Genomic DNA, 14,796 nt, shown 5'->3' on the forward strand with positions numbered 1-14,796 from the left:
TACCACGGGGTTGAGCTCTGTTCTCATTCTAATATGGGGCTTTCTAGGGCGTTAAGCTGTAAGCTGTTTTTTCCTGTAACTGAAGCAAGGTAAATTTCAGCTCTTATTCACAGGGGCCTGAGATGGCTGTACTTGTGCTAAAGCTGAGACCCACTTAATGTGGAATGGCCTTAATTTTCTCCGCCTCCGCAACTCTAGAGTTGGTTGTTACTTAAAAAGCAATAGAGCTTGTCTGTTAGGCCACATCCCACCTGCCCACTTTCACCTAAGTCTTGCCCAGTCAGGTCCCACTCAACCCGAATCTTGCTTCTGAAGCATTTCTGAAAAGAAGAACTGCCAGATTTGTATACTCTGTCTTTCTGGAACAAAAGACAGAGATAAGACAAGTGACCTCAAATTTCTCATTTTCATAGTAGAAAGAAGCTGAGCATCTGTCTTCACTGTGTATAATTGATTGGTGACAGTATCTGCAATAACTAAAAATGCGGAACATGTTTTATACTTTATTAAATTCCGGTAGTTGCTATAACAAGTCACCACACACTTGGTGATTTAAAACAAAATACATTTATTTTGCTCACACATCTATAGATCAGAAGTCCAAAATCACTCTCTCTGGGCCAAAAGTAAGGCATCAGTAGGGCCATGCTCTATCTGGAGCCTCTAGGAAAGAATCCAGTACTTTCCTTTTCCAGTTCTGGTAGCTACCAGCATCCCTTGACTTGTGGCTTCATCACCCCAATCTTTCCATCCCTGGTCACGTGGCATTGTGAACATTTTCTCTGATTCCCACTTATAAGGATACATGGGATTGTATTTTAGGGCCCACCTAGATAGTCCAGGAAAATCTCCCCATCTCAAAATCCTTAACTTAATCATATCTGCAGTGTCCTTTTCTGCCATATATGATTACAAACATAGTTTCAGGGGGTTCAGATGTGGATCACTTTTAGGCGCCATTATTTAGCTTACCACAGACTCTAAGGTGCTTTCTCCTCTGCTGGTGAAGCCATTCAAACTTTGTGGATTTTGTGTATTTTCTGTGTTTATGGTCTGTTTGCTTCCTGTTATACGTTTGAATGGCCATTGCAGGGCCCTGAGCACTCAGTAGCCTGGGAATTTGAGCATTTTTATAAGAAATTTCCTTTCTTGGGCAGACCGGGTGGCTCAGTGGTTTAGCACCTGCCTTCAGCCCAGGGCGTGATCCTGGAGACCTTGGATCAAGTCCCACGTCAGGCTCCCTGCACGGAGCCTGCTTCTCCCTCTGCCTATGTTCTGCCTCCCTCTCTGTGTCTGTCATGAATTAATAAATAAAATCTTTTTTTTTTAAAAAAAAGAAATTTCCTTTCTTTGGCCGTATGGATCTGGGTCTCACTGGGGTGGAATTTGAAGGAGCTGAAAGGTTTGTTTCTCTGAAGAAACTGGACAATTGCTAGCCTGCGACTTCCTGCACCTTCCTGAGTCCCATGCCCTATCTCTTTGATTCAACTCCTTCCTGTTAGTAACCACTTCTGAAGCATAGCCCAATAGCCCACTCTGTGCTATGCACTAAGGCTACTATGCTGGGGAGATAGATGAGAGATAGATAGATAGATGATAGATAGATAGATAGATAGATAGATAGATAGATAGATAGATAATAGAATCAACAGGGGGAGAGAGAGAGTCAGCATGATGCTAATGCAGAATGCTGAGTATGATATAAGGAATCCTAAGGTATTATGACCCCACAGAGGAGAGACCCCTGACCCAGAAGGAAAGTGTGTGCAGGTGATCAAAAATGCCTGAGATGCCTCAAATAGAATGGGTATCTCACTTGCCATGATTCTCCCTGCTCTGAGATGCTCCAGGGAATAATACAAGTATAGACACTTGAAGTGGAATCCTGGCTTTCGCATTAGATTGTCGCGTGACTTGGCCAGATTATTCTATCTTCTGAACCTCAATTTCCTCTTGTGCTAAAATTGAGAAGGGAGCACTTACTAATAATAGCTATATTATCAGGCTGTTGTGAGGATTCAATGAACAGTATATGTGAAGGGCTTTAGTAAATATAAAAAGTCATAACCCGTTCTAGTTGTTATTCTTAGTTCACACTTAGTCTTTTCCTTCCTTCCGTCCCATTCTCCATCTTCCTTCAGGCTATTTCATGCTAATCTTTTGTTTTAGCTAATTCAATCCTGATTCTTTCATTGTTTCCTGATTCATTTCTTGCTCTACACACAACAGGGAACAATTTGTTTCTCACCTATTTTTCTGCTTTCAATCAATCTCTTGCCATTCATACATTAACATTTGCAAACAACCACATTTATAGAGAAGTACTACTTCAAAGGGGGTTATCGGCCTTCCAAATTTATGACCAGTCTAGATAAAGATTTTCTCTTGGGTTCCAGCCATTCATGCAGTCATCCAATACTATGTACCAGGTACTGAGTTAAGCACTATGGGTACAAGTGAGAATAAGAGAGTCATGGTCTCTGGCCTCAGGGAGCTCATAGGCTAGTGAAGGAGTCAGATGAGAAAACAAGTGATTTAAGTTTAGTGTGAAGGGTGCTGTTAGAAGAAAGCACAAAGTCTTGTGGAAGCAAATTAAAAGGCAGCGGAACTCAGACTCAATGGGTAGGGGCAAGAGAAGGGAGGGGGGGAAGAATTTTCTGAGCAGAAGGAATGGCCTCTATTCTGGAGGAATTGAAAGAAGTTTAGTATGAGAGGAGTGTGGAGTGTGAGGAGTGGGCTGGTGGGTGGTGACCAATTGAAGATAGGCAGGAGAGAGTAGAAGCAGCCTGATTGTAAGGGTCCATATTCAAAGGCATATTTTGACTTTAATTCAAGGGAAACATGAAGCCATTAAGGAGTTTTCAAGGTTACATGCAGCCTGATTGTAAGGGTCCATATTCAAAGGCATATTTTGACTTTAATTCAAGGGAAACATGAAGCCATTAAGGAGTTTTCAAGGTTACATATCATATCTACATTTTTAAAAATCCCTTTCACTGTTTTATAGAGAAGAAATTGAAAGGAAGCAAGAATTAGATGCAAGGGGACCAGTTAGGAGGCCCATGCAGGGAACCAGATGAAAGAATATGGTGACCCAGATAGGATAATGGCAGTGGGGCAAGAGCAAATTAGAGCAAGGCAAGGGAAAATTTCGGTGGTAGCATCAACAGGATCTGCTGGGTGATCATTAGATATTGAGGCTAAGGGGCATCTGGGTGGCTCAGTCAGTTAAGTGTCTGCCTTCAGCTCAGGTCATGGTCCTGGAGTCCTGGGATGGAGCCCCACATCGGCTCTCTGCTCAGCAGGGAGTCTGCTTCTCCCTCTCCCTCTGCCCTTTCCCCTCACCTGTGCTCGCTCTCTTTCTCTCTTTCTCTCTCTCTCTCTCTCTCTCTCTCTCTCTCTCTCTCAAAATAAGTTGTAAAATCTTTTTAAAAAGATATCATGGCTAAGAAGGAGGAAGGAGTCAGAGTTCCCAGATATTTGATCCAGGCACCTAGGTGTAAAACAATGCCATGGAGTGGGATGGGGAGCACTGGAGAAAGGGTAGGTGCAAAGTAGAAAAAGTAGTTAGAGTTTTGGACATATTGATTTAAAGTGTCTGTAAAACATCCAAACAAGTTTGTGGATATATAGAACTAAAGATCAGGCAAGAGAGTTGTGGCATCATCTGAATAGGGCTGGTCATTGAAGCCATGCAGGTGAACGGGATGGCCCAAGGAGAGTATATAGAGAGAAATGAGTAAATGGGCTGAGGACAGAGTCTTCAGGAGCCCCAGTCTTTAAAGAATGAGGCAAAAAATAAGAGCATAGAAACTGCTTCATGGTAAATACATAATAAATGTTGCTGCATGAATGAAAGGAGACTGAGAAGAATAGGCTAGAGATAACTCACCCTCTTTAGGATGGGGAAAAAGAGAGACAAGGCTTCAGAAGGGAGGCCAGACTTGAGCTAAATTGGGAAGGATAGCAAGGAGTTCACCAGGAAGATAAGGGAGAAAATTTTCGTTTCAAGAAGAGTAAAGAACATGTTCAAAGGTACAAAAAACATAAAAAGTCATGGCCTTTGCAAATGGATTCCTCCAGATTCCACTCGTATCTTTTCCCCTTCTGACCTGGTTGTGTATCCTTAATAAATCTTAACATCCTTAACAAATCCCTATAATAAATCTTAGCCATGAGTGTGAAAAGAAGTCATGTTGTACTCAATGAAGATTTTCTGATCTATGGTAATAGGTGTCTTACTTTTCTTTTAGACCTGTACTCATGACTCTCTCCATAACCAAAGGAACCTGAATTTTCAAGATAGTAAATACACTTGATTCTGTGCCCCAACTGAATGGTAGGGATTGCTTACAGTGATATGCTGAAAAGGAGTCTGAGGCTGCAAGTGGACTTAGTGGTAGAGTGCCATGATTGATTAGTGATGTCTGCCATGGATGAAGGATAAAGAAGTTGTAGTATGTGTGCCTTTTTAAAAAGATTTTATTCATTTATTCATGAGAGACACAGAGAGAGAGGCAGAGACGTAGTCAGAGAGAGAAGCAGGCTTCCTGCAGGGAGCTTGATGAGGGACTCTATCCCATGACTAGGGGATCATGACCTGAGCCAAGGCATACCCTCAATCAATAAGCCACCCAGGTGCCCCATAATACATGTGCCTTATGTTTGTCATGCTGGCCTAGATTTTTCCCTTTTGCTTTCACCTCTCCCTTGCCATCTGAACCCTTGGGTGAGAGGATGGGATTTCATGAGTCATGAATTGGCACCTCTTCACTCCTAAAGAATATGGTCTTCATGAGAGAATAAATATTTTCTAGAATGTATCCACTGATCAAACATTGACTATGTACTATATGCCAGGAACTAAAGCTAGCCCCTAGGGGTTCCATATAGAATATATCATTGTTCACTTAGCCACAGGCTTCATTATGTAGAACCAATGGAGTAATATATATATAGTTAGACTGCAACAGATAGAATGGTCCATTCTACCTAGAAGGGGTAAGAGAAACTTTATAGAGGAGATTATCTTGAGTGGAATATCTAAAGAGAAGTAGGTGCTGGGTATTAGAGTGAAATAATGAAATGGGAAAAATAAAACCTCGGAGGATGAAGTTGGAGTTAGCTATTACAGCCACATCTTACCATCTGGAAAAGTCTTTTTCCAGAACTCATTTGACTTAAGTCATTTAACTCTCCCCCCACCCCAACTACCCATGCACCTTCTTCTTTCCTACTCATCCTGAAAGTCTCAGTTTAAATGTCACTTCTTCCAGGAGTCTTACCTGATCAATAGACAGGGGAAGTTCTCCTTCTAGGTGGTCCAATAGTATCTGCTGTTATGTTGCAACTATTTAAATGACTTTCTTCTTCTACTGTAAGTGCCATAAGGACAGGGACAATGTCTGGTTTTAACCACCATTGTATTTTTAGTGATTAGCACTATGCCCATCACATAGCAAGCCTTTAATAAATATTTGTTGAATAAATGAATCTGCCTTCCATAAGCATCTCTTATAATACTAACCTCGGTCATTCATGTGGTTGATCAGTCAATAGATTTTCAGTCCTATTTTTAGTGTTTGTGCTGCTGAAGCAAGCACAGATTTTCAGTCCTCATTATGTGAAGTTATTTTTTTGTACACTGGAGTTAGTGATAAATGAAATACTGTCCTTTTTGTTTGATCATAGTTGCCTGTATCCTCATTCCCTTAAAAGGGGGGGGGGGTAAGGGCAGCCAATTCATGTTGGTTTGCCCAGGGCTTTCCTGGTTTTAGCACTAAAAATATCATCTCCCAGGAGGCCCCCACTCCCATCCCCAGTCCTGGGCAATCTGGGACTGTTGGTCACTCTAGAGTATGGTCTGTTTCCTATCTCTCTCCCAGATATCTAGCATGATATCTGGTATATGATAAATTTTCAATGAATATTTGTTGAGTGTAGGTGGGCAGGTTGATGGATGGATGTGGACTTGGATGAATGAATAGGTGGTTGGGTGGGTGAATGCATATGCTTGTTTTGGGAACTTTTCAGAATCTGGAGGAAAGTTAAAGAGACACCTAGAGTGCTCAGAACACTCAAGAAATGTCTACAGCAGAGGGCTGGGAAGGCAGGGGCCACCTTCCAGGAATTTAAGGTAGTAACAGTCTCCTTTAGCCACTTGTCAGAGACTGATCTGGAGTTTTCTATAGACCCAGAGGTGGGGAAAGATTGGCCACTGAAGGAAACTCCCAGCTAGGATTATGGGTGTCTGGGTGACTTGGCACAGAAAGTCCTCATTCTACTTTGTCAGTCATGGCATTATTATTCCCTGGCCACATCCTCAGAGAAGGTCAAGGTATAAGTAAGTATTTTCAAGACCTTGCTTTGGCAAAAAATGCGACAAGCTTTGATGCTATTGTTTAGAGGAGAGATGTGAAGAGGTAAGAAAATAGCTATAACTTTATAATAATTGTAGTTAATTATATTTTCAAAGCAATTTAATGAATTTAATACAGCTAATAAAATTACATTTCCTTATTCTACTCAGATCCTGGTGAAGAAGTTCACATTTTTCAAATAAAATAATTAAGGACATTATGGTAGTTGTTTTTTTTTTTTTCTTTAAGAAATTCATTCTCTTCTGTCTTCTAGAATGCCCCTCAGCCCCAGTTTCACCCTTATTCCTCAAAGATAAGTTACAATGGAGAAATCTTTTCGGATCCCTCCTAGCACCCAGAGTACTCTGTTAATACCTTTTATGGCAGGTACCTTTGAAAAGCACTATGAGTTATAAATGCCTGCTCTTGGGGCACCTGGGTGGCTAAGTTGGTTAAGTATCTGCCTTCACCTCAGGTCATGATCCCTGGGTCCTGGGATCAAGCCCCACATTGGGCTTCCTGCTCAACAGGGAGTCTGCTTCTCCCTCCCCCTACTTGCCCTCTATCTCTCAGATAAATAAATAAAATCTTAAAAAAAATAAAATAAATGCCTGCTCTTCCCATTAGATGGGCACTACCATTAGTACTGATATAGATTTAAATATCTACCCCACCACCAATCAATTGCATGCCTTCTAGCTAGTTATTTAATTTCTCTGAGCTTCAGTGTTTCCTTCTGTAAAAGGATAACATTATTTATCTCATAGGGTTGTTGCAAAGATTAAATAAGATAATATAAGAAATCTTCTGCACACTGCCTGGCACAAATGGGCCTTTGACAAATGTTAGTTGCCTCCTTTTCCCCCTTCTTTGAGGAAGGGACTTTTTATTTCTGGGTCTCCAATACAGGGCTTGGCACACAGTGTGCCTCAAATGTTTATCAAGTTGAACTGTCAAAGAACCATGGTCTTATTGGAAGATGATATTAAACAAAGGATCAGTTACAATGATATGGTATAAAACATGGTAAACAGAAGTGGAAGCGAGCACAAATCCATTAGCAAAGTTTAACATAAGCCATATCCAACTCATCAATTTCTGTCTTTACTGGTTCAGTACTGTGGCTTAAAAAAAAAGATCTTTCTTTCTTATTTATTTATTTATTTATTTATTTATTTATTTATTTATTTATTTAACAAGGAGAGAAAGAGCAAGAACATACAGGGAGAGGCACAAGCAAACTCCCCACTAAGCAGGGAGCCTGATGCAAGACTCGATCATGAGAGCCAATGGCCACCCAAGCACCCCATGCTATGGCTTTTATTCACTTTTTTGTTCACATTGTACTACTGGAATACTTGTGTCTTAGCTATTGTCATATTATGATAAAATTATATATTTATACTTTCTCTCCCCCAGCTGAATTATAAATCCCTCAGGTATAGAGAATGTGTTGTATGCATCATTGTGTCTCTTATACCTAGAATAGGCACATTTTTTTTAAACAGTTGAGCTGTTTCACTTACTTCGACATACCTACCTTTGTGACAAACTTCTCCCGAATATGCATTTTGTCTTTTCAACCAAATTGAAAGTTCTTTCCAGGTTGGAAGCCATGTTTCTCCTATAAGGCCTAGCACAGAGTCAGACCCACAGTGGGTATTAATTGTGTATTTAGTTGACCAATGCATATTCTCTCACAATAGGCAGATGTCATTTCACATGATAAAGAACATTTCTGTATGAATTTAAGATATACAAGATTCTGATATGGCCCATTAATGTCATGCCATATCAGATAAAATTTGATTCCAATACAACCAAAGAACAAACACAGTTTTCTTTCTTCTGAGGAAAGAGAAAGAAAATGATATTACTGTTTTTATAAAAATAAAAAAGCAACAGATCGCCCAAAATTCTTTTTTTTAATTTTTTTATTTATTTATGATAGTCACACAGAGAGAGAGAGAGAGGCAGAGACACAGGCAGAGGGAGAAGCAGGCTCCATGCACCGGGAGCGGATGTGGGATTCGATCCCGAGTCTCTAGGATCGCGCCGTGGGCCAAAGGCAGGCGCCAAACCGCTGCGCCACCCAGGGATCCCTCGCCCAAAACTCTACTGTCCATAAATAATCAGTGTTAATATTTTGTGAACATTATTTCGGATATCTCTCTATGTGCATATTCAGAAAAGAGATGGATGGATGGCCAGATAAAAATGATTGTATGAAAATAGGATCATAGTGTGCAGGACAGTTTTATTAAAAATATTCAATCTAATTTTACTTGAATCTAATAGAAGACTAAAATGAAACCAAAGGAATTGCTGACCTTTGGATAAATATTATTTCACCTCAAGAGATATTGACTTCACACTAGGAAGATAAGATTATCACTGTTATACCTCCTCTCATCTCTCTCCTCCAACCTCCAGATTTTTATTAGTTATATCATTACTCTGTCAATGTTATTAACTGTTACATCTTTGCCACCAGCATTACCTCCATTATTTACAGGGTGTATATGTAGTATAAATACTTACTTAAATGAATTCAATGCTCCACCTGTGTTCTTCTATCATGGTTTATCTGTCGCCTAATTTTTTTAATTTCATTTTTTTTCTTGGTTGGCTAGATTTTGTAGAAGGTTTTGTGAGTGCTACATTCCCTGAGTTCTACATGTTGCCTTTTTATTTGAAAAGGTAGTTGGCTGGGTATGATATCTTTGAGTCTCAAAGTTTCTTTCAACATTTTATAGGCCTACTTTATTGTTTTTTGGTATTGAATATCACTGTGAAGTCTGAAGCCAGGCTGATTTTTCCTTTATATAAATATCTTGCTTTTTTCTGTCTATACACCTGAAGAATCATTTCTTTATCCTTGATGTTCAATCAATCATATCTTTCTTTCTTTCTTTCTTCCTTCCTTCCTTCCTTCTTTCTTTCTTTCTTTCTTTCTTTCTTCTTTCTTTCTTTCTTTCTTTCTTTCTTTCTTTCTTTCTTTCTTTCTTTCTTCTTTTTCTTCCTTCCTTCTTTCTTTCCTTCTTTCCTGGAGCACAGTATGTCTTTTCTGTCTACAGATTTGGTTCTTCTATTATTTCAGAGAAATTATTCTCTATTATATTCCTAAATACCTTTTCTGTACATTTCTTTAATTCAGCATAGAAATTAGGAACCCTGGCCCGCCTAGTTAGATTTTCTTCATTTTCTTTCTTTCTTTTTTAAGATTTAATTATTTATTCACGAGAGAGAGAGAGAGAGAGAGAGAGAGAGAGAGAGAGAGAGAGGCAGAGACACAGGCAGAGGGAGAAGCAGTCTTCATGCAGGGATTCCAGCATGGGACTGGATTCCAGGTCTCTAGGATCAGGCCCCGGGCCGAAGATAGCGCTAAACGGCTGGTCCACCGGGGCTGCCCAGATTGTCTTCATTTTCTATGACTTTTATCCTATAAGTGAATTAATCCCTTTGTACTTTAGCTTTGATTCACTATGATTATCACAATACTTCCTTTCATATCAGTGATTCTATTTTTAGGTATGGCTATTTTGAGCTACATTGTTTCTAATTAATTTATTAGTTCTAAAGTAGTATTGTTTTCTCTCTTACTATGTTTCTTTTTTAAAGATTTATTTGTTTTTTAGAGAGAGAGAGCACAAGCAGGGGTAGGGGCAGAGGGAGAAGGAGAGAGAATCTCAAGCAGACTCCCCACTGAGTTTGAAGCTCCTGTTTTATTGAGTTCTAACATGCAAAATACTCAGAATTTTTTGTGTTTTTTGGTTATGTTTTCTTCCATGTGTTTTTATTTTAATTGAAGTTTTTATGAAACTCATTGTAGTTTCACATGCACTTGTAAGAAATAATACAGGGAGATCCTGTGCACTCTTTAGTGGTTTATCCCAAAGGTAACATTTTGTATCTTACAGTACAAATCACAACCAGGATATTGACATTGATACAATTAGTCCATTTTATTCGGATTTCCCCATTTTTACTTATATTCATTTGTGTGTGTATACCTTTATGCAATTTATTGCATGTGTAAGTTTGTGTATCCACCACCATAGTCAGGATATAGAACAGTTCCAACATCAAAAGGATCCCTTGTGTTGCCTTTTTATAACCACACTCTCCCTCCTGACCTTCATTATCCCTAACTTCCGGAAACCACTAATTTATTCTCCATTTCTATAACTTTGTAATTTTGAGAATGTTTTATAAATGGAATTATATATATGTGACCTTTAAGGATTGGGTTTTTTCATTTAGCATGATTACCTGCAGATCTATCCGAGTTATTGTGTATACCAACAGTGTGTTTTTTTTATTGTTAAGTAGTATTTCATAGCAGGGGTCTACCATAGTTTGTTTAACCATTTGCCCATTGAAGTACATCTGGGTTGTTTCTACTTTGGAGCTATATGAAGAGAACTACTATGGAACATTTGCGCACAGGTCTTTGTGTGAATATGTTTTCATTTCTCTGGGATAAATGCCCCAGACTGCAATTGCTACTCCATATGGATTTAATCTCTTGTTTGCGTGCTATATTTATTCCCTTTTCTTCCTTTGTTGTAGTGGTATATTGGCATGGTAGCCATGTCATTTCTTTTCCCTTGCTTGTACTTTCATGATTTTGCCAGGGCTTCTATTTGCTTTGATATAATTTGATTGAGTCTTCCATGACAACCCTCCCAAGTGTATCTAGGACCTTTTCACATACCTTTCCAAGATCTTATTTGGAAGCAGAATGTTCTGTCCATTATTCTGTACCCTTCAGGTAAATTATGGGAAGGGGAAACTCAGCTAAAATTGTGCCTTTCTTGCTGAGGGGCCTGGACTCTGATCTTTATCTTCTGATGTTCTATTAAATGTCTATACGTGGCCCATTTAACCTGCCAGGAGTATATTCCACTCCCAAAGCTTTGGCTCAACACTCTTAAGATATAGGGAAGAGGGGAACCTCTAGAGAATGGCAAACTCTAATAGTACCCTCTTCCTTGGCTGAAATCCTACAGTAACATGCAGAAGTTCTTGAAGGTATGTTCTGGACTTTTCCTCAAATGCTGTGTTCCTCAACCCTTTCATCTGCCCATTTCAAAATACTGTTGATTACTTGCCAAATTGGTGGGGTTTAATGATGACTTATAAGATTTTGTCGACTTGCTTTTTCCCTAAGTGCAGTTTCTGAGGTTGGAACAGTTAGGAATATTTTAGCACTGTCCCAAGATCTTCAGTTTTCTTCCTTGGCTGCCACTTTTGGAAATTTACATTTTGAAGTTTTACTCATTTTTTGAAGTTTGTTTATTGCTGCTGAAATTGTTAGTGTTTTTTAAAATCATGATTTATCTTTTTTCATTTTATTAGGTATTTGGCAGCAGTGATAAGAAATTGAGTAAGAGTCTGTAGGTCAACATTATTCTATCCACTTGCCCAGGAAATTTCAGATGGTGTTTTTTTTAACTCCTCTTTTGTGCTAGAGGGCCTCAGTCTGGAGAAGAACAGCACATTTGGGAAAGCAAGGAAGCATGACAGAGTTAGGCAGTCACTGCAACCAGAACTAGGAAGAGAGAACATAAGTTAGGAAGAGTTGGCATGGCACACTCAAACATGGAACTAACCTGGGATCCCTAACTGTATATGAGCCTTCCTTTTCTTCACTTTCTTTACCCAACTCTTTCCAAGTTCTGTCAATTTGCCTCAAGATTTTTCTCATGGGTGTCCCTTCTCCATCTTATTGTCATTGCATTTTATCAAACTTCATGTTTCTCCTGGATTTCTGCAACATCATCCTAACAGGGCTGCATGCCTCTAATTTCTTTCCCATTCAGGGTATCCTTCCCATACCGCCACTGAGTCAGTGTTCCCGAAACACTACTTTGTGTATACCGTCTCCATTCAAAGGCCATCAGAGACTTCCCAATCGCCAAAAAAATTTCAAACTTATTAATATTGATATGTCTAAAAGCAGCTGACATCTATATATTTCCTTAATGCTAAGAACTTTCTAATTGATTTTTACATATTGAGTGATTTAATCTTCAAACCTTTGAGGTAGTTGTAATTATCTTCATTTTACATATGAGAAAACTGAAGTAAGGGAGATCCATAATTTTCCTAAAGTCACACTGCTAGTAAGCTGAAGAAATGGGATTCAAGGGCTAGCCACGTGGATCCAAAGTTCATGCTCTTAAACCACCTCCCAAAAAACAAAAACAAAAACAAAACTATCTCACAATATTGCCCCCCTACAAGTCCCTTCATTGTCTGATATTCTAATGATCTTTGTAGCCTTATCACTGTCTGATTACCACCCATACATGAACTTTCTGAACTTGCTGTTCCCTGAACTAACCATATTCTTTTACACCTCTGTCCCTTTTCACATGCTGTTCTCTCCATGGACCACTCTCACTATACCCTACTAAGTCTACTTGGTAAACTCCCATTTATATTTTTTTCTTCTGCTATTTTTGCTAAAGTACAAATCTAATTTTGCAAAACCTGGTTTGCCCTTTGATGAGCACTCATTGCCTCCAGGATACACCCAGCCTTTTCAGTACAGTAGATAAGGCCCTACAAGATCCAGGCCCTGTCTACCACACAACTGTCACCTTTTCATTTTTCACTTCACACCTCAAACTCCACCCATACCAAACTACTTCAACTTTCCTAACCACACCATTCTGTTCTATGCCTCTGTGCTTTTTGTCCATGTTCTTCCTTCTGATTAGAACCCCCTGTCCACATGAAAGACTCCTACATTCGCTTCAAGACTCAGTACAATCATCCTCTCTGTGGTGAAGCCTTCCCTTTCCTACCACACATGCCCTCTTTTACCTTCTTTAAGCAGAATTGGCTATTCCATTCTCAGTGTCACCCATGCACCTTGTACATTCCTTCTATTGTAGCATTTATCACACCATTGCACAATTTTTTTTGCACAATTATTTTTTATACAGCAGCCTCCTTTATTAACTTTCTGGAGGAGAATGCAGTATTTTTATTTTTTTAAGTTTATTCTAACTTGTACCTGGCACATAATAGGCACTCTCAAAATATGTGTTGAATGAATGAATCTTTTTCTTCAGGTTTTAAAACTTTATATTTGCATATTTTAAAAATTGTGCATTCTAATAATTAAAATCATTCTAACAAAAAAAAATGACACTCTGATTAAACTACATTTTACAGCCTGCAGAACACCATGAACCATCTTGGTTTTTACTCTAGATTTCACTGTCATCCCACCCAGCTTCTTCCTTCACCAACATACAAGTTCTTTTCCTTCTCTGCCAGCCAGACAGGTAGATGAGAGAAAAGGTATGGCTTGCATTGTCAGTAGTTCTTGATCCTTCAATGTGAAAAGGAGAAGCACAGTCATTTAAACTTGATTCAGCATCTTTGCATTTTGCAAAATTCAACAGCTAAAGAAGTAAAATAAGAAGGCAATGCTTGTGGAATGTACAGTGCATATAGGCAGTGCATGCCTCATTAGGATTCGCCTGCTTGCTTCTCCTGTTCAGTTGTTTCTTTTGAAGGCAGTGGATTTTTCTCTTGCATTTCTGTCATCTTCAATTTCAACTTTCTCAATCTCAGCCATATTGGGTTTGTCAGACATGGTTGTAGAGGAAGCAGAGCAAGGCTGGCAAGCTAGTGATGCCTGGTCTGTGCAGTGGCCACCGCCAAGTCATGAATGAATCTTAATAATCTCTAGTGCCTACCACAGTTCTAGGATACAGTAGGTGCTCAATAAATAGCTGTTTAATTAACAAATAAATGTTTATGCTCTTTCTTTCCCTGTTATGTTTTCCTTCCAGATACTCTCCTATTTCTTCAAACAAATCCTTTAGTGGGAGCTTCCAGTGTCTCAGAGCCAACTTGTGGGTTTATTTTTTAGAGCCAAGGGTGACCTTGAAGAGAACAGCATGACCTAAGGAAACATGGCTAGGGAATAGGGGCTGGGTCAAGCTGAGAGGAGTGGAGAAAGGTAGAATATTTGACACGCCTAATAGGCTTGAGTGTATGAAGGTAGCTCTGTAGATATGGCTGAGTCTTTTTGGGGCATTGATTCCCAAACTTGAGTGGCCATAAGAATTATTAGAAAATAATTTTCCATAGATCTAGACATGTCTTGTAAATAGAGGCACTGACTGACTGCTTGTGCTCCAGACATTCTTTCTAAGGGTGTTAACACAGTGATTGTATCCCCTTCCAGAACAAATGACAAGGTTTTTTTTCCTGTCACATATAATAAAGAAAATCTCTCCTTCTAGAATTAAGATCAGGCATTACTTATTACCCATTATAAAAAATATTAGGTTCCCTAAGCTTGGTGTTCTCTTTTGTAACACAACTATGTTCTTGCATCACTTGATCCTTCTTATACCATCCTGTGAGAATTAAGGTGTGGGAAACTGACACACATGCTGATACTCTGGCT

The 14,796-nt window shown here is 39.2% G+C and overlaps 1 pseudogene; it reads right to left on the bottom strand.

Annotated features, from left to right (window-relative positions):
- Positions 1-13,847: 13,847 nt before the first annotated feature.
- LOC140596219 (thymosin beta-4-like) lies at positions 13,848-13,974 on the bottom strand (annotated as a pseudogene).
- Between the last annotated feature and the right edge of the window lie 822 nt (positions 13,975-14,796).

This window comes from Vulpes vulpes, chromosome X, assembly GCF_048418805.1.
Source record: "Vulpes vulpes isolate BD-2025 chromosome X, VulVul3, whole genome shotgun sequence".
NCBI classification, from domain to species: Eukaryota; Metazoa; Chordata; class Mammalia; order Carnivora; family Canidae; genus Vulpes; species Vulpes vulpes.